Source organism: Lepisma saccharinum, chromosome 22 (genome assembly GCF_977018435.1).
Source record: "Lepisma saccharinum chromosome 22, izLepSacc3.1, whole genome shotgun sequence".
Taxonomy (NCBI): Eukaryota; Metazoa; Arthropoda; class Insecta; order Zygentoma; family Lepismatidae; genus Lepisma; species Lepisma saccharinum.
Genome location: NC_139250.1, coordinates 34,300,043 through 34,323,214, shown reverse-complemented (window position 1 = coordinate 34,323,214; position 23,172 = coordinate 34,300,043). Strand labels below are relative to the sequence as shown.

General features: G+C 39.4%; 2 pseudogenes across 1 annotated transcript; both read right to left on the bottom strand.

The window, feature by feature from the left end:
• Positions 1 to 941: 941 nt before the first annotated feature.
• On the bottom strand, positions 942 to 13,125 carry LOC146004820 (alpha1,4-N-acetylgalactosaminyltransferase 1 pseudogene; annotated as a pseudogene). The gene is made up of 2 exons (XR_014443966.1): positions 13,004 to 13,125; positions 942 to 2,026 (listed from the first exon to the last, which is right to left on the bottom strand). The product of XR_014443966.1 is annotated as an alpha1,4-N-acetylgalactosaminyltransferase 1 pseudogene (transcript).
• On the bottom strand, positions 2,004 to 22,240 carry LOC146004819 (alpha1,4-N-acetylgalactosaminyltransferase 1 pseudogene; annotated as a pseudogene).
• Positions 22,241 to 23,172: the final 932 nt, after the last annotated feature.

The window sequence follows — 23,172 nt, the reverse complement described above, 5'->3', positions numbered from 1 at the left end:
TGGCGGGTGAGGTCTCGGGACATGCGGCCAAATTCCATTGTCCAAATGAGTGAGATCTTGCAAGAGGAATGGCGACACATTCCAATGGACGTCCTCCACAAACTAGTCGAGAGTATGCCTGACATGGTGGCTGCTGTTATAGCAGCAAGAGATGGCTCCACGAGGTTCTAACAGGGTTCGCACCACCAGACAACCTTTTTGTACAGGTGCCCAATTACTTTTTGGTAGATAGTGTATAAAAAGTATGGATAGTATTAAAACAATCCTTTTGTAGGTAGTTAAAACAATTAAAGTTTAGTACAAATACATAAATAGGGACCAGATTTATGCGACACTTAAGTTGATGCCGGAAATCAAATTCGGGACTTGTTGGTTACAAGGTAATAGCATTGACTGGTGGATACAAAGTGAAAGAATTTTAGGTCGAATATTTTCGATGTTATCTTCTGAGGAAATTAATTCTCAAGCTTATCTGTTTCTTTATGTAATCATTGTTAATATAAATAGCGTAGAACTTATTAAATCTCCAAATGCTATCACCTTATAATGAAAGCATCCTGGGTTAGTGTTCTGGTGGAGGTACATACTACACTGGATCGGATTCCATGTTGGGGGGTTCCATCCCGATTAGATTTTCTAACCACAAATTGGACCTAGAACCCTTGTAATTGTCTTGAAGTGAATATGTATAACATATACATTAGGCTCTTTTTAATATGTCGAAAAATCTGCACATCGTATTTCCAGTGTTATGTCTTACAATATACTGACAGCATATTGTGTGCCCCTCCCTGAAATAAATTCTAGATCCACCTGTGGTGTGCTGTATAGGATCGGAATTATAACAACAGTGCTAAAATGTTTGATTCTTTCGATACGAATCGTGAAGCACTCATAACACTCATTGCAACGCAAAAGGCTGTCTGAAAGATGTGATATATTCACATAAACATCCCACAATTGGCATACACCTTAGGACACAATGTTTCGGCAAGAATTGAGTACGGTTGCTTAGAACCCACTTTCACAGTTTCTTTGAAACTTGCTTTATTCCACACATGCGCTGTGAGGCTCCACGTTAAATTTGCAATTGTTTCTTCACTTCCAGTTTCGTTGAAATACGACTTCCAAGAATAAAAATCAATGGGATAAAACGTGTAAGGGGGAAACACAGTGAACCCTCCACACTTATCCACTGTCATGTCTGGTACTTCCAGCACTCCGCATTTGCTTTGCAGCACCCGTGTAATGACTCCAGGCCCATTATTGATCCACACGTCCCCCTTGAAGTTCTTGCGTAAGTCTTCAATGCATTCTGGTAAGAAGGGATGTCCCCACTCGAAGTTCAGTGCTCCAGCACCGATGTCGGTGGTACTTTGAGCTCCAGCAAAGTTCTTAAGTCCTTCCAGCGACCTCAAGACGATGACGTCGAGGTCAAGATATGTTCCACCAAATTTCCATAAAGTTAAGTACCTGAGGACATCACTCGTGTGGGACACTTGCCACTTACTCCTGTTCAGCGCCCCACTGTTGTAGAGGTTCTCAAGTGGAGTTCCTTGAAAATACTCCTTCAAGTCTATGTGCTTTATGTTGACATTGCCATAGGACAATAACTGTCTCATCAGCTTATTTTCCATGTCTATATCTCTGGCTGTCATGAGCGCAGATACATTTGTGTTTGGATTCATCTTGGCGGCAGATTCTACAGCGCACGCTTGTCGAGCGTTCAGAACTTTTGCACCAGACGTTTCGTGGAAAAATATATTCCGTTCATTCGGATTTTGTTTACTTGTTTTAGAGTACCATATTATGTCACTTACACTAGGTGGCCTACATGCTTTCTGAGTGTTAAAACTGAACAGGAGACAGAATGCGAAAAGGAAAAATCCCAAAATCCAAGTTAGGAGAGCTTTCTTATGCATGGTGGCAATTGACGATAATGTATCAAATCGGATCCTTGCTCCTGGATAGATCCTCGGACACGTGCTTTGAATTGGCCTGAATTATTGTCTGTTCATTGCATTGCCTGAAAGTAGAAAGAATGGCAAATGAGTACATATTTGTTTTAATAAATTTGAGAAAAATCACAAAACAGAGCAATTGCTGCACTTACGCTACCTAAGTCCAGAAAAAAATTGAAAACACATGTAGGGTCAATCCAGCATTACGTGTGTGACATTTTACAATGAGAAATTGGGAAAAATCCATGAAGTGACACTTACAAAGAAATGCGCATGGCAAGACCGGGATATGAAGCTAAAATATTTGTTGGCTTGGTCATTTTCAGAATCCGCTTTCCAAGACATAATTTCACATACATTAATATTTTTTTTTACTTTGAAAGGCGAATAATGCTTTCTCCAAACATTGGACTTACTCCCACGTTCATTTCTAGTGTTGTAAACCTCTTTCTCAGCCTTCAGCGCAACTTGTAGAAATCATGATACGCTGGGAAATAATTTTTCATCTCTGTATTGTTTGGTTTATTTTACTTCGCTTTTCTTCCACTTTTGGCAAATCGCGAAGATGAGAATGAGTGATGAAAATGCTAAAGGGGCACTCTCAATGAACACCCATGTCCAGTCGGGATTCGAATCCAGGACACCTAGCGTCGAAGCGTGTAGTGCTAACCACTCCTTCGTGGAGGTCTGCAATATACTGTCTAAATAATTTGAATGTTACAGATTCGAGTTCTAAACTCAAAGGCGCCGAAACAGGGGGGAGGCCCCAGTTCTCGCTCCCCCCCTACAATGGTTTATCAGATAAAAATCTGCGAATATCCTGTTTATTAACTTCCTTATGAGCATAAACATTAGCATCGTCACTGTGAAGGACTTTTCATTCCAGAAGAAGCATCACACTGTAATACAGAGTGTCCGAAAAGTCACGCAACCCGGTGTTTACGACCGTATAACGGAATAGCGAAGCGGAATGAGAAGAAACGCTTTCTGCCAAGAGAATGCCCTGTACATTGGGAAAATTTAGAGAGAGAGAAACATATGTAAGAACATGCATGTTTTAATAACAAATAAGCAAAGGGTTGCCAAAGGCGGATTTTTTTTTTTTTTTGCAAATTGTGTGTATTGATGCACAGAAGTCACTGAGGAAAATTATTGCAACATTTCGCAATACCAACGAACAATTTGGATGGGCATCTATTGAATTTGACAGAAAAAGAACTTTGACGAAGTTTCACATTGCACAAGGGATAAATGGGCTGTCCCAAAAATCGATGTTTTCACAATATTACGAGGGACACTGGCAACACTGTTGCTGTCACGTGTCGCTAACAGACGTGTTTCACCTCAGGCCATCACACTAAGGCACTTTTAACAACGAAGGAGAAAGTTGGTTATTCTCGAACATATGCAATAAATTACATACACCGGGTTGCATAACTTTTCGGACACACTGTAGTTGGAAACAACCCTTCGGGAATATCCGTGATCAAAATCATGTGAAATGGCATGCGAACTTCTCTCCCTAAACGTCCATATGATCTCGATGCGTTACTGACACGTTAGAGCCATTTTAATGCTCTTCTCTGACACCTCTAAAATGAGAAAATTGGCAGGGTTTCGGAGCGTACTAAAGGAGCCCTCCGGAGCCACTCCAAGGCATCGTTCCTACTCCACTCCCCGCTCCAGAGCGGAGTGATTTGATTGTTTTAGACACAATTTTTCCAGAGAGGGGCAAACAAGATATTTCTTCGAAGGGATCCCGGGTTCGAATCCCAGCCTGGGCATAGGTGTTTGTCAATGTCCATTCATCAATTTCATCATATCATCATTCATCCCCATCTTCGTAATTAGCCAACAGTGGCACAAAAGCGAACTAAAAAAAACAAACGAATCAATCATTTTACCTGTTCAAGTAGGAATGGAAACGTGCAGAAAAAGAATTACAAAATTATATGTAAAACTAACCCAAGTATTTCAATCAAGTTATTTCTATGTGTAATTGTAATAAACAATGGCCAATTGTCCTTCCAACTAACTATAAGTTTCAATTTCTCTTTTCGTTCTATTAAATTTGCCTTGACTTCATTCGTATATTTCTGATACTTGATGAATGAACACTCACAAACATCCATGCCCAGGCCGGGATTCGAACCCGGGACCCCTGGCGTCGCAGCGCGATGTCATGGAGACTATGGAGAAAATATATACTGTGATAGGGAAAAAAAATCAACAAAATACACTAATGTCCATAATGTGGCTCAAACCAACACCATTTGTCGTTGAGAGGTGAACTCACATACACGAGCTCGCAGGAACATTGCACATGGAATTCGAAATTCGCCTGATAGTGAATATCCAGTGATGATTTCTGTCATATAATGTACGTTTATGAAATGAATACATTATTAGGACTTGGCCAGATTTCAGAAAACATACACACACACACACACATACATAAAACAAATGTGAAAAAATAGGTTGTTAATTTGGAAATGAATTTACAAGTTGTATTTTTTATTGTCTTGTGAGTATATGCAATGGAAAGTGAAGTATCTCTTTCTTAACTCTTCACTAATTTGCTTAAGGATTAATTTATCACAATACACATTGCAATTATACATTTAACATACGTTGAAACAATGCCTTTCGTTGTGGACTGAACAATACGCTATCGAGACTAGACCTACAGTTTAAATCCTACATAAAGTGGGATTCGAAATACTATATACCTCCACCGGGTATCGAACTCAGTGTCACTTGATTACAAGTCAGTACACATTCATCAATTCTCTCATTATCATCTTTGCGATTAGCCAAAAGTGGCCAAAAATCAAATCAAATGCCATCAGTGAGGCACGTATTGCTCTCCTCAAAGTCCTGTTTTTCAAAATGAAACCATAAAATTCAGGACATGAACCTATGCAAGTAAGTAATTAAGGTTAAAACCTTTTGTTTCGACTTATCTGCTGACTAAACATTATTCATTACTGGAAACTTGCCTTTAGTTTGCTGTGGATAACGTACTCAATAAAATATATATATATATACGTATACGTTTTCGGGCTTTCTAGACTCGGAAAGTTAAATATAGCAACATTGCATTCGTGGGCTTCCCAAAATTTTCCAAATTTCTTGTAACCACCATGCCGATTTCCAGGTAACTGCTTACAAACTTTAAATGATATATGGCAACCAGACATTTTAATAAGCGGCCATAAGAGTTTACTCTCTTACCACTCAGATAAAGAAGTTCACAACAATGATCTTGGGCACTCACTTCCAAGTTTCGAGAAGAAAATGCCATTCATTGTTGGGAACAGCAGAAGCCACTGAAAAAGTGCAGCGAAAATATTTGGGCCTAAAAGGGATGAAGAGACAGGTGAGTGGAGAAGGTTACATAATTTAGAAGTACATAATTTGTATTCAGATATTTGTGACCAGATATTATTAGAATGATTAAATCAAGAAGACTTAGGTGGGCAGGCCACGTGACACGAATGGGTGAGGAAAGAAGAGTTTACAGGATTCTTGTTGGGAAACCTGATGGTAAGAGACCAGTAGGTAGACCAAGACGAAGATGGAGGGATAATGTAGATTGGCCTAAAGGAAATTGGTATGGATGGAAAAGAGTATATAGATCTTGCTCAGGATAGGGACAGATGGAAGGCCTGTGTTGCTGCAGCCATGAACCGTAAACGGAAATTGGAAATGCAGAGTTGTCATATCTAACTTTTTAAAATCCTTACACTAGAAAGTTGAAAACCGGTAAAACCAAAAATGTAGGGTTTAATTTTATGAAGGTATAAAGTCAAAAATCGGAATGCTGTTTTTATGTCCTACTTTGAATACAGCCGAATAGGGAGATTTAAATATTATGAAATACAGGGTTGACATATAGATTTCTTTTAACTTCCTCGCTTTAAATGTTCTCCCTGGGAATGTTATTCTAAATATAAGACACATTACTGGTCGAAGTAACGTGCTACACAGGAAACAAATATGGATCGCTTTGTGTTTTAAATATTTGACATAAAAGCAAGTAGACAAAGAAATATAATTTATCATTCTTTATTATTATTATGATGCTATATGTGGGGGAGGGGAGTGAACAAGAGTGCTAAAATATGGCTTCCTCTTCCAGTAAAGATCTCGTCATCAGAAATCCTCCAAATAAAATTTTGACTCAAATTTACTTTATTAAGTCTACCTGTTTTTGCTTTGTGCCTGCTGTTTCTCTCTCTCCTCTTTTTTGTCTTCATTATTTCTATCTCTTATCACTTTCTTTTCTCTCCTTTCCTTTCTCTCTCTGGCTTTATTTACTCTCTCTCTCTCTCTCACTCTCTCACTCACTCTCTCTCTGTCACTCTCTCTCACTCTCTCTCTCTCACTCACTCACTCAATATCTCTCCCTGTCAACAAGGTAATGTTACCACAACGTTGTGGCAACGTTAGCCCCTAACATACCTAACGTTGTTACAACGTTGAATATATGTTGATACAACGTTGCGAAAACGTTGTGTCAACGTTTAAGGGTCATTTATTTCAACGTTGCTGCAACGTTGGTTGACAACGTTGTCGCAACATATACTGAACATTATGTAACAACGTTAGGTATGTAAGGGGTTAATGTTGCCACAACTTTTTTGCAACATTACCTTGCTGCCTGTGTAATTTACGAATATAAGAATGCACATTTAAGATATGGTTATTTCACATGGTAAGCTATTAGCAATCATGCCACATTTTTGCATATATACTACATGTTTGCAACGTCACAGTTTCTCTTTACATATTATAGAAACTTTTCCTGCTGCACCAAAATAGACTATTGTTAGTCTGGAGATTTTCATGAATTAACAAATCTCTAACTACATCTGGTAATAGGTTTCTTTTTGCACCACTTAGCTCCTGATTATATAGTCTGGGATAAAAATATTTATCATGGGAGTTTCACTTGTATTCAACATATTTCATTTTCTGAGCTTCCTTACAACTTCAATATTCACACATCTTTCGATTACTAATTACAATTGAAGTTATCCTTATTTGTGTTACTAAAAGTTATGTTTGTTTTGCATTTGAGTCGCACTGCCATCTAGTGTACGCTGTAGGAAATATAAGGTTTGGTGGTCAGTGCACATACAAATTCAGATTAAACAAAACACTCCGATCTGACGCTTGTGGCGCTCATGGTGGTGACCATCCAAACTAAAGCGTATTCAGTGGAATGTTTTTTTTTTGTAACGTTGATGCAACGTTATCACAACGTTGTTCATAAATACAACATACATACAACGTTGTGGCAACGTTATCACAACGTTGTTCCCCTACATACAACATTCATCATAAATACAACATACATACAACGTTGTGGCAACGTTAGTGTGTTGACTAGGCTCTCTTTCTCTCACTCTCTCTCTCTCTCTCTCTCTCATACACACACACACACACATCTCTCTCTCTCTCTCACTATCTCACTATCTCACACACTCTCTCTCTCTCTCACTCACTCACTCACTCTCTCTCCCTCTCTCTCTCACTATCTCACACTCACTCACTCACTCTCTCTCCCTCTCTCTCTCACTATCTCACACTCACTCACTCACTCTCTCTCACTCACTCTCTCTCACTCACTCACTCACTCTCTCTCTGTCTGGCCTCTTTTATTTAGCATCTACCTCATAGCTTATCTTCTATCGCTTTTCTCTTTCTCTCTTTTGGCTTCTTTCTTTCCTCTCTATTTCTCCTATTTTACTTTCTCTCTCGTCTTTTACTCTTTCCCATTTCTCTTTTACTTCTCTTTACCGCTTCAATTACTTCTTTCTGTGCTTCTCTCTCTTAATCCATTTCTTCAGTTACCTTATATTTCTTCCGCTATCACTATGGTTTCGTTTAACATATCTCTCTCCCCATCCCTTGTTTCCTTTATCTTCTATCGTTCCTTTTCTTCGTCTTTTGTCTTTGCCTCTCTTTTTAACGTTCTTCCTCCTCTCTCCATATAATTAGTCTACCACTCTCTCCCCTTTGCGGATAACTGCATGTGACTACATGCAGCCCTGTGGTTACAGGTAAAGTTCCCCGAGCATATTGCACCGTTCCATGAAGGCACGTTTAGGGGATACTGGGCCGACACATTCTCTATGTCTGCCATTTTTTTTAGATAGTGTAATCAGCATCACGCTCCAGCAGATAAAAGAATTGCATTTAGTTGTACTGATAAGGATCTTATTAACAAATGTACACCAATACCATTGGACACACAGTAAAAGTAAAACACGAATTCAAGAAAAATATAAGTATCAACATTTCAGAAATAAGAATTTCAAATTTTAAAACAATACGTAACAAAACCATCTCAATTGCTCTGTAATTGACATTTTTAAGTTGGTAAGGGAATTAGTTTGTTGACTGTTATATTCCTCGCACCCTGCTTGACCCTATAATCACATATCCTTGACAATGTATTCCACTCGTTCATGTGCCTGCTTATCACATACGTTTTATTTTGTATGCGTTAGTTAACCGATTTGGTTAACAGGCATCTTGAAAAAGAAGTAACGGCCATTTGAACTAAAGTGCTCAGGATAAAGCACCCATACTTCTTGACCGACCCTCGTATATGAATCCAATTTTACATACTTACTACGAACACGCACTCCGCATCAGTTTCGAGGTTTGAGCCGACGGCCATTTGTAGTTTGCACAGAAAACATAATATGCATTAAAAGGAACGCCAAATTCAATACTGTTGAATTGTGTATTCTGGGTACATGTCAAATGTTGGAAGGATTGTTGACACTTGACAGATGACAAAATTGATGATTATCTAACAGAACCGAGTGTAACTGGCTGTTTATACAATACAGTTAAATGATAGCGATGATATTGCTGTTCTAGGAAATGGAAAGCGAAGAGTAATCCCGTTGATGCAACAGGCCTGGATAACAAAAGGGTATAAAACGAATTCTGGACAGCCAAATGCAAACGATTGTCTCTCTGAAATGATCATTATTGTCAGTCCCAACACCGTGGGAAAATAATGGAGAAATAACATTAACATTTTGTTGACTGAATGTTAAGCCATTGGGTACAAATTGCCTCAATCGACACTCACTTCCATTATAGATTTTGCTTATTTTAAGTCACTTATGCATAGTTAGGTTAAGTAGGACTGGACCTACAGCTTAAAATGGGATCCGAACCACTTTGTGCCTCCACCGGGTTCCTAACCCCGTGCCCCTTGATTACAAGGCGACCACGTTACCACTAGTCCATCAGGGAGATAAGCAGTTTCATGTGACGGATATCTCATGAACATCAGAAGCTCCAAAGGTAATAAATATATATATATATATATATATATATATATATATATATATATATATATATATATATATATCGATTCGCTTGTCTGACAAAATAATAACTACCACATATCATATGTATACGCAACAACACTGAGTCGTTGATTAAGTCAAACCATTTCAACCCGTCTTATAGATTCTGTGCGTACATTCAGTGTTTATCGAGTCAGATACTTCAACTTGTGTACACTCTCTCCCGGTAATATCTAGAACAAGCGAACAAAAACACGTTCTCTGCGCAAGTAGGACTATAGATGGCTCGATCAAAACGTGGCTGCAGCTACCAGCCGTTTTCAGCAGCACGCCCTGCTTTGCTCTGTCCACTTGTTTTCCCCCTTCTCTACCGTTATGCGTGGCCTTGCTACACAGATTCCCGGGTCAAAGTATAGCACATTTTCCAAATTGAATGCGCATGTGTTTTTTTACATGTAGTAGACAATTGCTGGCGACATCCTTGCTTAAAATAAAATTACATACCGGGAGGTTATAACTAAACTGACAGTGTTCAGAGTGGTACAGCATGGGCTGTAATGAGCGTAGGAGTCTGAAACTTCGTAGATATGCTAATGCAGCAATGCGCTCGCGAATTATGCAAAGAAAAAAATAGTTCCAATTCTCACCACCAGGTTAAAATATGGTGCTGTGAGCAGTCAGAACGTGGTATGGGTACAGGAAAAAAGACAGGAATGTGAAACACATGATAACAGTGGTTCTGGCACGTTTATTAGGAACTATGGTTACAAGAACTGTTCAATATGGCCTCCCAACTCGGCAACATGCTGCATCCGTAACACGGCATGGTCGACAGTTGCTCGCAGCATGTCTGGTGAAATCTGAGCATACCAGCTGTACCACTCTGAACACCGTCAGTTTCATATATTGGCGGCTCCAATGTCCAAGCAGCAACTAATAAGGGAATGCCTAGTTGCAATCTCACTCTGGCCATACATGTGCAACAGCAAACAGCCAAATGAGCAAAATTATGGTGAGCTACATGCAATAATTTCAGTGCATGCTTAAATCTCTGTTCATAAAAAAAATCCAATCTTGGGTTAACTGAACGTAGAAAGTGGACACAACAATACTGAAGAGAGAATTATTCATTGTTGACTCACAAGCTTTGTCTATGTAACTACAAAGGCCATCGTTGAATGGGGATTGTGAGTATGAGAGATTTCTAATTCATAAAAAATGTCTAATTTTAGGTAGATTTTGGTCTGTGGATCAATATATCCAGTGTATTATTTTATAATATTGATTAGCGATGTTAATGTTTTGGAATCTAAAGGCACAGCTGGTCATTTTCCTTTCTTTATTTGCTGGAGGGGTGCACATCCACAATATCACGTTCAAGTAGCATTTGCTATGTCAACAAATGTAGACAATTCTTCACAATTGATAGTTTCAAGTAACTTTCGATCAATTGTCTCCCACGGCCAGGCTTTGAGCTATTATTTGGAAAGTAAATAAGTCCACTAAATTTTGTCTTTATAAGGTCACTTTTAAACTGAGTAGTGCCATAAAACCAAAAACTTACAACTTTAAAAAATAAATTTTATAAAGAGCTATTGGATTTCAGCATGGAAAGGGTTTGATTAATTTAGTGTTTTAGGTCCACTTTAAGGCTAATCGGGACTTGACCTACAGTTTAAAGTGGGATCCGAACCACAATGTGCCTCCACCGGTTATCGAACCCGGTACCCCTTGATTACAAGGCAACGCCGCTACAACTGCGCCATCGGGGAGGCCCTGCAGGGAAAGAGAACCACTGATCTATGCAGTACATTCAAAACTCATCTCGGGAGATGGATAAGTGTACGGTATAATTTTCACAGATTATTCTCACTGGATTAAAGTTATAGTTGTTGATGACGACATTCTCTCACAACGGTCCACAGAAACTTTGCCAGCCTAACAATATCAACATTTATAAAATCCACATGACTTTCCTATGTATTATTCCTAGCATTCTAGGAGGAATATTAGTACTTTTCATTTATACAACGAGACTCACACCAAAGGAAATATTTAAATTAAGAGTGAAAATATTACTATTAAGTGTAATCTCAGCATTATTATTATTACTATATACAGGGTGTACCAAAAGTCCCATTACCCCTCCTTTGAATTGTAGACAAACCTGCAAAATGTTATTTTAACAGCATGCGTATGATGAGAGGATGATATACCATTAAATCAGACCAATCACCACCATTTACTCCATAGGATCTGTGTGCACACCGCCATTTTCATGGCACAGTATCATTCGCCTCCAGGTACGATGTGCAATCCTCAGTAACATGGCTGACGTGAGGGAAGCAAACGCTCTGCGAACAGCTTCTTGAAGTTCCCCAGTTGTCTGATAACGATTATGGGCGACTTTCTGTTTGATGTGTCCCCATAGCGCATTATCACAAGATGTCAGATTTGAACTTTGGGGTGGCCATTTTAGAGGTGCTGGTAAATTTGGCGATCCTCGTCCAACCTATTTGTCTCTGAACACATCATTGAGGTATTCTCCTAAAATGGAGAAAATGGGGTCATTGGTCTGATTTAATGGTATACCATCCTCTCATCATACGCATTTTGTTAAAATAACATTTTGCAGGTTTGTCTACAATTCAAAGGGGGAGGGTAATGGGACTTTTGGTACACCCTGTATATTAATAGACCCATTACTAGCTCCATCTGTGTTACAAACTATAGATATCAAAATCCATATTTACACCCCCATACAGGGGGGATGTTACACTTTTTTGATTGGGCGGGTGTTCGTCAAAATTTGGGAGGGTGTTGGGGGGCGGGGGTTATGCCGGCTTTAAAGGAGAGCATTTCCTTTAACATTTTCGCTAGCAGAAATGCTATGTAAATGCATCCAAAAATCTCATAGCAGATAGTACCTTACACGAAAGCATTCCATGTAACTTTTCGGTTACTTTTGCGATTACAATGTATAACATATACAGCATGAAAGGCACGTTGAGTTACACCGTCTAGGCTGGGTGCACGCTGTTTACAATTGAAGCAACTAAAATATTCTTCCATACGTGTACAGTAAACGTTGTAAAGTATGTATTTAAGCAGTGCCATTGTTTTATACCTAATAACGTTTTATACGAAACCTTATTCCTCTCGGTTCAATAGTTATTGGCTTTTAAAAATTTGAAGTGATACATTGTTTACATCTCACGCGGCCGCCATTACATTTTCGCTCGTGACTTAGAGATCGCTTCTGATTGGTTACGCTACGAAAAATGCTACGGACCGAGCCTATCCTTGAGAAATGCCGTGAAATATGCCATGGCATCTGAAGTGCCATAAGATTTTTCACTTTACACGGTAGCATTTTGGCCATGGCACAAATGTTAAGAAAAATGCTAAGTAAAATGCTTTCGTCTAAAGCAGGCGTTACGGGGTGTGTGGATGAATCACCGAGGAAGAGTGATGATATGATAAAATTACCTAGAGGACACTCACAAAGAAGACCCGTGCTGAGGCCGGGATTCGATTCCGATTCCGGAACCCCTGTCGAGCTGTGCTAACCACTCAGCTATAACCATAATTAGAAATAATGCAAAGAATAATAACAGTAAAAACTTAAAACCTTGCCGTCTGATAAAATTCTCAGAAAATACATATTTTTTGTGAAGCAAAAGTGCTACATCACAAATGACGTACCTCTCATGTTCACTTTGTTGATCCTGGATTTGTTTTTATCTCTTCTAACACCTTTTATCATGCAATGACATTAATCACGCAGTCACTCTTTGAGGAGCACACACCGTTGATACACAAATTTCACACAAATCTCGGATGTTCTCAAACTGGCCACTCACTGAGATGTAGAAAATTACTACAGGACTGAAGTTACAGCAGCAGATCCAGAATCCAGCATTTAAAAAAGGTTTAGCAATGTCACAGGGAGTCATTCACGTCTGCTGAAGATAACGTTATTCCACGCCCCTGCGTAGGATATCGTATCTTACTTAAATATAGTTTGTGACGTAACACAAAGGAAACTCTTTCACTTGTCAGTACAATCAGAAAGATAACAAATTATCACAGGAAGCAATATGTATTTATTAAGCTGAAGCAGGGGCGGCGTCTCCAGAAAATTTTTACTGGGTGGGCAGGATCCATATACAGTAGAACGTCATTTATTCGCATTAATTGGGACCGAAGGTTATGCGATTAACGATTTTTGCGGATAGTCAAACATGTCTTTATTTAACAAAGAAAAGCACGTATAGTACAGGTTTATTCCGTGGTGGCTCAGTCGGTAACGAGTCTGACTACCATGCTCAAGGTCCCGGGTTCGATACCCGGCTGGTTCAAATCCGGGAACTTTTCTAATGGTGGAAGCGGCCCCGGCGCCCACCCAGCGTCGAATAACATGGGTACCTGGGGAAACCCTGGGGGGTAAAGGCGGTCAGGGGCGTGATGCTGATCACATCACCCCCACTCACGACCGGATCAAGAAAGTGTGAGGCGTTACCCCCACACCCCCTATACGCCTTCATGGCGTGGTGCTAAGCACAGGGAGCACTTTACCTTTTTTTAGTACAGGTTTATTTTATACATACAGAACAGAGTACTACATACGTATACAGTACAAGAAAACAAAAGACATGAGAAAATGAGGAAACACTCGTAATATACGTACAGTACATGCCTAAATTACAGTACAGTATCTGTACTGTGTGCAGAAAAATAATCAGATTTTTTTTTGGGAACAGATTTGATCGTCTTTTTTGCCGCTCTTCCTTTGTTGAGTGTGCGGATAACTCACGTTGCGGATAATTGACGTGCGGATAAACGACGTTCTACTGGATTGATAAATTAGGGTGGGCAGATATAAAGTATATGAGTTTCACAAACATGCATTCTCTCCCTTCCTCTCCCTCACCCTTCTCTCTCTCCCGGTTTCATTTGTATTTATTTTGCCATTTCGTTTTTGCTGGTGCACGTTTTCTTATTTATCCTTCACAGTGGCGTAGCGGCCGCCCTTGCTCGCAACCCCGTTGCGGCGGGGGGGGGGGGGGAGAGGAGCGAGGTGTAGGGACCCCACAATGTTCTCTCTGTGCTCCTGACATTTTATATAATTCCATAAATTGAGGGCTAAAAGTGGTAAACGTTGTAAGTGCCAAAAGCGAAAGTGTTGGGAAATCGCATAGTTCCGCACATCAGCCCGTAAGAACGTGCACACTAGTGACCTCTTTACACGCCCTTTGAACTACTTAGAGGGCTACCAGCCACTTTTCACGTTTACCACATTATAAAGCATGGCACATTTCACAGCTTAACGTGGAAAACTGTGTTTGAATTATTGTGGCACTTACAGCGTTTACCAATTTTAGTCTTCAATTCAATAGATAATGTCGCTTACATACAAAAATCGATTTACGAAACCAATGGCACAATTCGAATTTGAAATTCTTTTCAGGTGATCATTATAATTGAAAGACACGATCTTTGTTTTTTAATTATCAGTGAAGTTAGAATACGGATCTTCAGAGTCATCTATATTGTACGAGTTAGCGGGCACCACAAATAATATCACGACTCTTTTTTATAATTTTGTTTTAATGTGTGGAAGATTGTAGTGTCGATTCCCATTAACATATCTCAAAACAGTGTCTGCGATGAGCAGGTTTCGAACTGGCTCAGCCACACAAACCCGAGCAACTTGATGTGTGGCTTCTCTCCAAAACGCTTCATTAACTTATTTGCTCACAGATGGTACATAAATTGGAAAAACTCTTAATCTTATACCTTTATAGCTACACTGTTTGTTGTAAACTTACAGAGTGTGTTGTCTACAATTCTGAATCTAGTAGGATTTACTTGCTCTGCCAATCAAACTTTACAATTCATGAACTGAAGACTAAAATCGGTAAACGCTGTAAGTGCCAAAATAATTCAAACACCGTTTTCCACGTTAAACTGTGAAATGTGCAGTGACGTGCACTGAGGAGTAGCTAGTCTAGCAGAGATAGATCAATCAATCTCACATTACGAATTATATTCAAATCACAATATTTGTTGTCTTGTTAAAGCCACAGTTCATATGCAACACATTCTTTTCCACGCGCTTCTCGTCCATCGGTGCGATCCGCGGGCAAAGCTGGCTGGATACCCTACCCTAGCTCGCTCTTCCTCCGCCTGACCAGTTTCCAGGTAGAAACGGCCGTTCGAAGGAAAAAGGAAGATTTTTACTTCTAACTCCGTTATCCCCTCGCTCCCCGCTGCAATGGTTGAAAGCCCGTGCTTTCAGGTCCCCCAGTCTATCTCCTATAGGACAGATAGGGGATTGGTTTCTCATAGATTTTTTTGTAAATCCTCTAAAGAACTTTCTCTAGTACTTATGTTCTCTGTATTTACACAACCTTTTACACGTTGTACAATATGTACGTATGTGTAATATGGGATGTAGTTTTATTATTTATGAAATGGGAACGTGTTATGTGCAGACAATAATGTTATGCTTTCTTTCTTCTTTCTTTTCAAGTATGGAATATATAATGATTAAATTACAAATATGTCCTCGGGCTCTCTCTCACTCTCGTTTTAGTAGTGTTTTATTGAAATATACTACTCTTGCCCTCTAACAGTCATAAATACGGATGTATTTATTTGGGCAAGAGAACTTGTGTTCATATTGTTGTTGGTTTGTTTTATTTTACTTCGCTTTTCTACCACATTTGGTTATCGCGAAAATGAGGATGATGATTGATGGAGGGACCTCATATGAACAATCCAGGCCAGGATTCGAACCCGTGATTAGTTCATTCTTGTCACATGTGTTGTTGTAATCTGCAGTGAATAAAGAAATAATTTTGAATGAAAAATTTATCTCAGAACTCAAAAAGCTAAATGAATATTATTGAAGAAACTACAAAAAAGTGTGTTTTGTTACCTGTTTTGTTTCTGTGCGTAAAGTGTACTTCAAATCAACCAACCGTGGGGGAGTGGTTATCACAGCGCGCTACGATACCAGGAGTTTCGGATTCGAACCCCGACCTGAGCATGGGTGTTCTTTGTGTTTGACCCTTCATTAATTTTATCTTATCATCTTCGCAATTAACCAAATATGACAAGATAGCGACGCTAAGTAACAAAAATGAAATCAAATCATTGATTGTTTGCTTGATTTGGTTTATTTTGCTTCGTTTTGCCGCAACTTTTGGCCAAGCCGAGATTCGAACCCAGGATCTCTGGTTTAGTAGTCGAATCAAATAGTTTTTTTTTTATTTTCGAATGTGGGTGGAGTTTACGTGTACTTTTTCTTTAGTACTCGTTCATCATTTTGCAATCTTTTCCTGGTAATGACATTCTTTTTTTAGAATACTGGGCCCTAAAGGTGGGAGGGGTTTGACCCACACCAAGACCACCCCCCTTGAGCACGCCACTGACTGCTACCCCAAGTGTCGACGTCACCTCACGTCACTGGAAATGTGCCATGCTGTATAATGTGGTAAACGTGAAAAGTGACTAGTAGCCCTCTAAGTAGTTCAAAGGGCGTGTAAAGAGGTCACTAGTGCGCACGTTCTTACGGGCTGATATGCGGAACGATGCGATTTCCCAACACTTTCGCTTTTGGCACTTACAACGTTTACCACTTTTAATCCTCAACTATATATTAGTTTTAAGTGTGATATTAAACTGTAACTTCCAAGCAATATTCAAGGGACCAAAGTCTCTTCATGGTCAAATAAGATAAATTTCCCACATTTTCCATACCTGTTACGTGTTACAATTATTCTCGACTTTTAGCTGTACTGTGACAAGGTAGTAGATTTTTCTATTAATTCTAAACACTTCAAAGCAGTGGCGACTCGTGGAATTTTTGGGGTGTAGGAAGTTATGGTAAACAGAACGAGGAAAGTTTTCGAAAATGCGTTCAATTACTCAGTGGCATGTATCGCCTGTACATTGGATTAGGCATTAGATTTGTAATGTTAGCTGCAGGCCCTCCCTGCCTGTCATCTGCGGATTAAGAACAGCTTTGCCAATACCAACCTCCTGATAAGAAAAGGTGCTGTTTCAACTCATAAATTACGCTAAATGTGATAAAATTATGCTATGGTTATTATTATTATTGTACAATTATTATTAATTTATTATTATCATTTTCTGATGACTGCAGTAGTTTTAAGTTCAATTTTATTTTGCTATTTTGGAGTTGTGAACTGCGATATTGATTATTTATTGTAGTTAAGCAACATTAGGAATTTCGACCATTAAATAAAATGGGTTTAGCATAGTGCTTGAAGAAAATTCCATGACTGGTAACGGCGTCTATTTGTTTTATTTGTGACCTCCAACTCTTTCTCCCGATTTCCTTTTATGAGATGTTCCTCCCTTGTTAGATCGGGGAGGATAAAGAAAAGATGAAAACAAGTGGATCGATCAGGGCTTGTAAAAGCTTGTCCCTTGGTTGGCTACTTCCTTTTGTTTGAACAAGTCTGCTAGAGAAGTACAAACAAGATCTGAAGATGTTCTTAAAAATAAATATTTCCTCAAAATATCTTCATTAGAATTAAATTTTTCTGTTTCCCAGGGACACCCGTTTTTGAGATGATGCTGGGTTTTCCCGTTATGCCAAACAAAGAGTGCTAGATGTCGACGAAGTTCAAATTTTGCTAGGTTTAGATCCATTATGGTAGAGTTGGCATCACTGTTGAGGAACCCACAGGACCTTCCTCGCGGACCGTATAACTGGGAAACTCCCCGCATACCCCCGCCCTCCATTGCACTGCCCCTCACCCATCTGTCTGTAGGATGACGAGAAAGGTTCCTCAGCGGCAGGCAAAGACGGTTTTCTTTGAGCCACAGTTCTGGAACGAGGGGGTGATAGCTAGCACATTGACTCTTGACAGTCGAGTAGCGAACCTTGATTGCGCTCAAAATTTTATAACGTTCATTAAACTCTTAAAAAGTAGAAAACTGGAAATAAGTCTAACTTCCTACATGGAGGAATCGCCACTGCTTCAAAGGGGTGCAAAAACTAAGCAGGTGGTGAGCCACAGGGGCTAATTATCCCCTTGTTGTAAGGGCCGCCTCTTTTGTCGCACAGAGCATATGCAATGTATGAGTTAAATGTCAGCATTATTTTGGGAAATTTTGTGAAATTCATTTTTCTTCTCTGTTGAAATTTCGTGGACATTTCTGTCGAAGCAGCTCTTCCTTTCCAGTGTTATGATTTTATGATATACAGCACTTGAAGTGGAAATTCCTAGTTGTGCGTTTGATTGTTCGAGTTTGTGGATAGAAGGGAAGACAATGCAGTAGGTAGGGGATACTTATGCAAATTATCCTGGCGATTCTTTAGTTAGCTGCCTCCCTCACACACTTGGAATACTGCTGAGCTATAAATTACAGGTATTGTTTCATGATAAAGTCTAAGAAATGTATATTCTGTGGTATATCGAAAAAAATGGCGTCCTTAAAATTATGATTAATAATATCGAAATCAAAAACCACCAAAATTAAACACCGTGTCCGTGTTGCACCAACATTTTGGGAGGTCCAGTTCTCTCAAGTTCAGTTCCAGTGTTCCTCAAGACTGGAGTCCGCGGTTATTTCTTTGTAGTAGATTCCAATTGACCTTGTGATCTTGAATCAACATCGACAATCTAGAGGTCCACTTCAACCTCCACAATTGAAATATTAATTATATATTCCTGAATATATTAGCGAAATTCAAATTCAAATTCAAATTCTTTATTTAAGTGGGCGAGGTTCAGCTTGAGGCTGTTTTGCCACCTAACCCATGTCATGGAGTACATTTAAATTTACATTTCTTATATGTACGTACAAAACAAAATGTACGATTTAGCTACAAAATACTGATTTTGATGAAATAATTATAATACAGGGTTATTCATAAATAATGCTACAAAAGTAAAGTTAATTTATTTTTAAGTGAAAAGAGATACAAAAGCAATTCTGGTGGGAAATAGGAAAATAAGGTTGTAAATTTATCTGAGCAATTACAAATGTTAAATATGAGCACCCTGGGTAGCACGGCAGATGTCAAAACGATAATCCATGTCTTCCAACATATCCTCGGTTATCAGTTCCACTGCATGAGAGATGCGCTGTTTTAAATTATCCAGGTGCTGTGGTAATGGAGGACCGTACAGAGTGTCTTTCACAAACCCCCATAAAAAGTGTCTCTGAACTGTAGCAACTGCCCCTGTTCGTGCAAATTCCATTACGCAATATGCGTGCTCTACCTTCGTTGTTGCCATTTTAGCTATCAACAACAAGTAGCGCCTCTGGCGGATTTTACGTCAACTGCAACCACAGGCTATAAAGTTACAACCTTCCTTTCTTCTATCCCACCAGATTGCTTTTGTATCTCTTTTCACTTATTGTACTTTTTAAAAACGCTGTATATGTTACATGAGAGTATTTGAACAAAATCTCTCCTCTGCTAATATAAATTTCTTTACTTCATTCCGGAAAGATTCTACTTTAGGAATACTCGACATGCTCTTCGGTAGGGCATTCCATATATTTGCAGCTACAGCTAAATATGAAAAGGACGACTGTTATGCCTGTGTGTTGCAGTGTGGAAGGTGAAATGTAGAATTGTTCCTTGTGTGGTGTCTGTGCACACTGGTGCGAGGGATCAACATGTCTGCCAGATGTAATAATTTTATGTATAAGGCAATATGCATGTAGTAGTCGCCTACGGTACATATTCTTATAATTTATGGACGGTAAAATATGTTCACGCTTCGAATGCGAAATATGAACAGCATGCACACATTTTGACATTTTTGAATTTTTACTTCCAAATGTTATTTAATCTACCAGAGATACTACGTCACAATAGTCGAGAAATGGATATATAAGCGTTTCAACTAATCGCTGCTTGATTTCTGAAGATAATACTTTGTTAAATTTAAACAAGAACCTAAGTGTTCTAATGATTTATTGATTTGACGGCTAATATGCTCATCCCATGCCAGACGAGTATCAAATTCTAATCCAAGGCTTTTAACTACTTGAGCTCTAGGTATGACATCATCATTTCTTTTAATTGTTGTATTGGTGAGCTCGACCGAGCCAATAGCATTTCGAGTTCCAATAAATGTATAACGTGACTTATTCGCATTAATTTTAAGGCCATTTGCATCACACCATGTTTTTATTGCACCCAAATCATGAATATTACTATGCCCTTACAAACACCCTCTCCAAACTCTAGCCAATAGCAAGAAAAACGCTAAAAATAGATATTGTTTCGATCATTTTACCACACCAACAAGGCAGGTAGCCAGGGAGAGTGCAAAGGGGGAGGGAGCTGAAGACCCCCGCCCCCCGAAATCCTACAAATATCTAATTTGAATCGTGTATAGTGGTAATTAATTTTACTTCTTTGGCAGGATTAAACATTAGATCGAAGAAAGTTTAGTGCATAATAGACGAACCAGGTTATATTGGCACAGTGTCATGAAGGCACAATTAAGGGATATGGGGGTAGGGCACATTGTCGATCTCGGCCATTTTGGAGGTGATCAGCACCACGCTCCGGCAGCTTTTACCCCCTAGGGTTGCTCCCAGGTACCCATTAGTTTGAGGCTGGATGAGGCCTATAGTCGGTTTATGCGGGGACAAGGCCGGAAAAATTCTGGCCTGAGATCAACCACTCGGGTCTCCCCCATGGCAGTCAGACACCCTCCCGACTAGCCCAGACGTGCTACGAAGCTAGAGCCAGGTTCCAAACGACGTTTCAGCCAGATCATGTTTAACAGTTAACTAACAAATTCAAATCAGTTACTATATATTTTTGAAAATACATTTGGGGGGGGGTTATGATGGACGAATTTAGGGGGGGGTCGTTGGGGGATGGTCACCCCTGCCACTGATTGCAGTCATTTGAAGGAAAAAGATTGACTGAATAGGATAAACATGAACATATATTCACATAAACTTACCACAATTGGAGTACACTTTAGGGCATGCTTGTTTGGCAATAATTGAGTATGGTTGCTTAGAATCCACTAAGACAGTTTCTCTAACACTTAACATATTCCATACATGCGCTGCGAGGCTCCATCTTAACCTTGATAATGTTTCTTTGCTCGACGTTTCGTTAAAATATAACTTCCAGCTGTCATAAGGAATTGGATAAAACGCGTAAGGTGGAAAAACCGTAAAACCATCGCATTTATCGACAGTCATGTCTGGTACTTCCAGAACATTGCATTCGTGTTTCAGTACTCGTGTAATGACTCCAGGTGCGTTGTTCCAAACGTTTCCTCTGAAATTCTTTCGAAAGTCTTCAAGGCAGTCGGTCAAGAGTGGATGCCCCTTGTCGAAGTTCAACACTCCTGCAGCGACAGTGCTAGGACTTGCAGCCCCTGCGTAATTCCTGAGTCCTTCCAGTGACCTCAACAGGATGACGTCGAGATCAAGATAAGTGCCACCGAATTTCCACAAGGTTAAGTACCTGAGTGCGTCACTAGTGTGCGCCACTTGCCACTCGCTCTTGTTCAGGGACCCTCTCTTGTAGAATTCTTCAAGTGGTGTTCCTAGGAAGTATTCCTCAAGGTTAATATGCTTTATGTGGACATTGCCATAGGATACGAGCTGTCTCATCAGTTCATTTTTCATGTCAATGCTTCTGGAAGTCGTGAGCACAGAGATGTTGGTGTTTGGATTCATCCTGGCTGCTGATTCCACGGAGCATGCTTGACGAGAATTAAGAGCCAACGTGTCAGAAGTCTCGTGGAAAAATATGCTCCTTTCATGACTCAGACTTGGTTTGACTGTTATATAGTTGCGTGGCATTTGTCTGGGACCACATGAACATGTTGTCTTCTCAGGGGTGAAGCTGAACAGAAGCCAAAATGCGAGAATCGAAAATCCAAAAGTCAAGAGTGTCAGAACTTGTCGTCTCATGCTAAGAACTGCCGAAGACAATCGACTGTCGATAATCTCTCAACTTCGATACACAAGTTTTGTGAATTTCCTTGCAGTAATCTTCCACGTACATGCTAAGCATTGTCGTTAATTATGCTTCCTCTATTTGTCCTCCTGAAAATGGAGAAAATAGAAAATTAATATTCATTTGTCACAATTTAGAAATAAATTCATACAACTAAAAGTAACTCATTCACATTCTACCCAAATCCTAAAATAGTGTAGTCTACTTGACGGTGTCCTCATATATATATATATATATATATATATACAAACATATTTTCATTGATTATGATATGCTGAAATATAATCCATGGATTCTGCATGATGCCACTCTGGCATCATTGAACACTTCTTGCTATCGCGTCATCTAGGTTCTATCTTGTCTTCCTACAAAATATAACATGAGCATTGTATTAATCAAGAACTCCATAAGAACTTAGGAAACGATTTTAGTAATTTTAGCACCGGTAGAAGAAAGCTTATGAAATCTTCTACAATTCAGTATATTGTTATTATTTTTCGTCTAATAAATAATTGTCACCAAATTTTAACACTTTTCAGTGCTTCTAAATTTTTTAATCTTTAGTAGTATATGCTTCCTTAAGTCCGGTATCCACTTATTGCAAACCAGCGTAACGTATCCTCGTTCCGTATCAATTTATCTGAAAAAACTTGCAACGCTCCGTTTCAAAATGTGAGAAAAGATACGCAACGGACCCGATCGCTCATTTGGCGGGTTTTCCCCGTCACATCAAAGGAAGGATACGATAGGCTGTGAAGGGGCAGTGTGGGCGGGCATGCGCTCGTTCCGTTGCCTCGTTGCATCATCCTCCAGTGTGTAGTGTGCTCTGTTTATGACAGTACGTCCCATTGTCAATGTATTTTCTTTATTATAGAGTGGGGTAAGG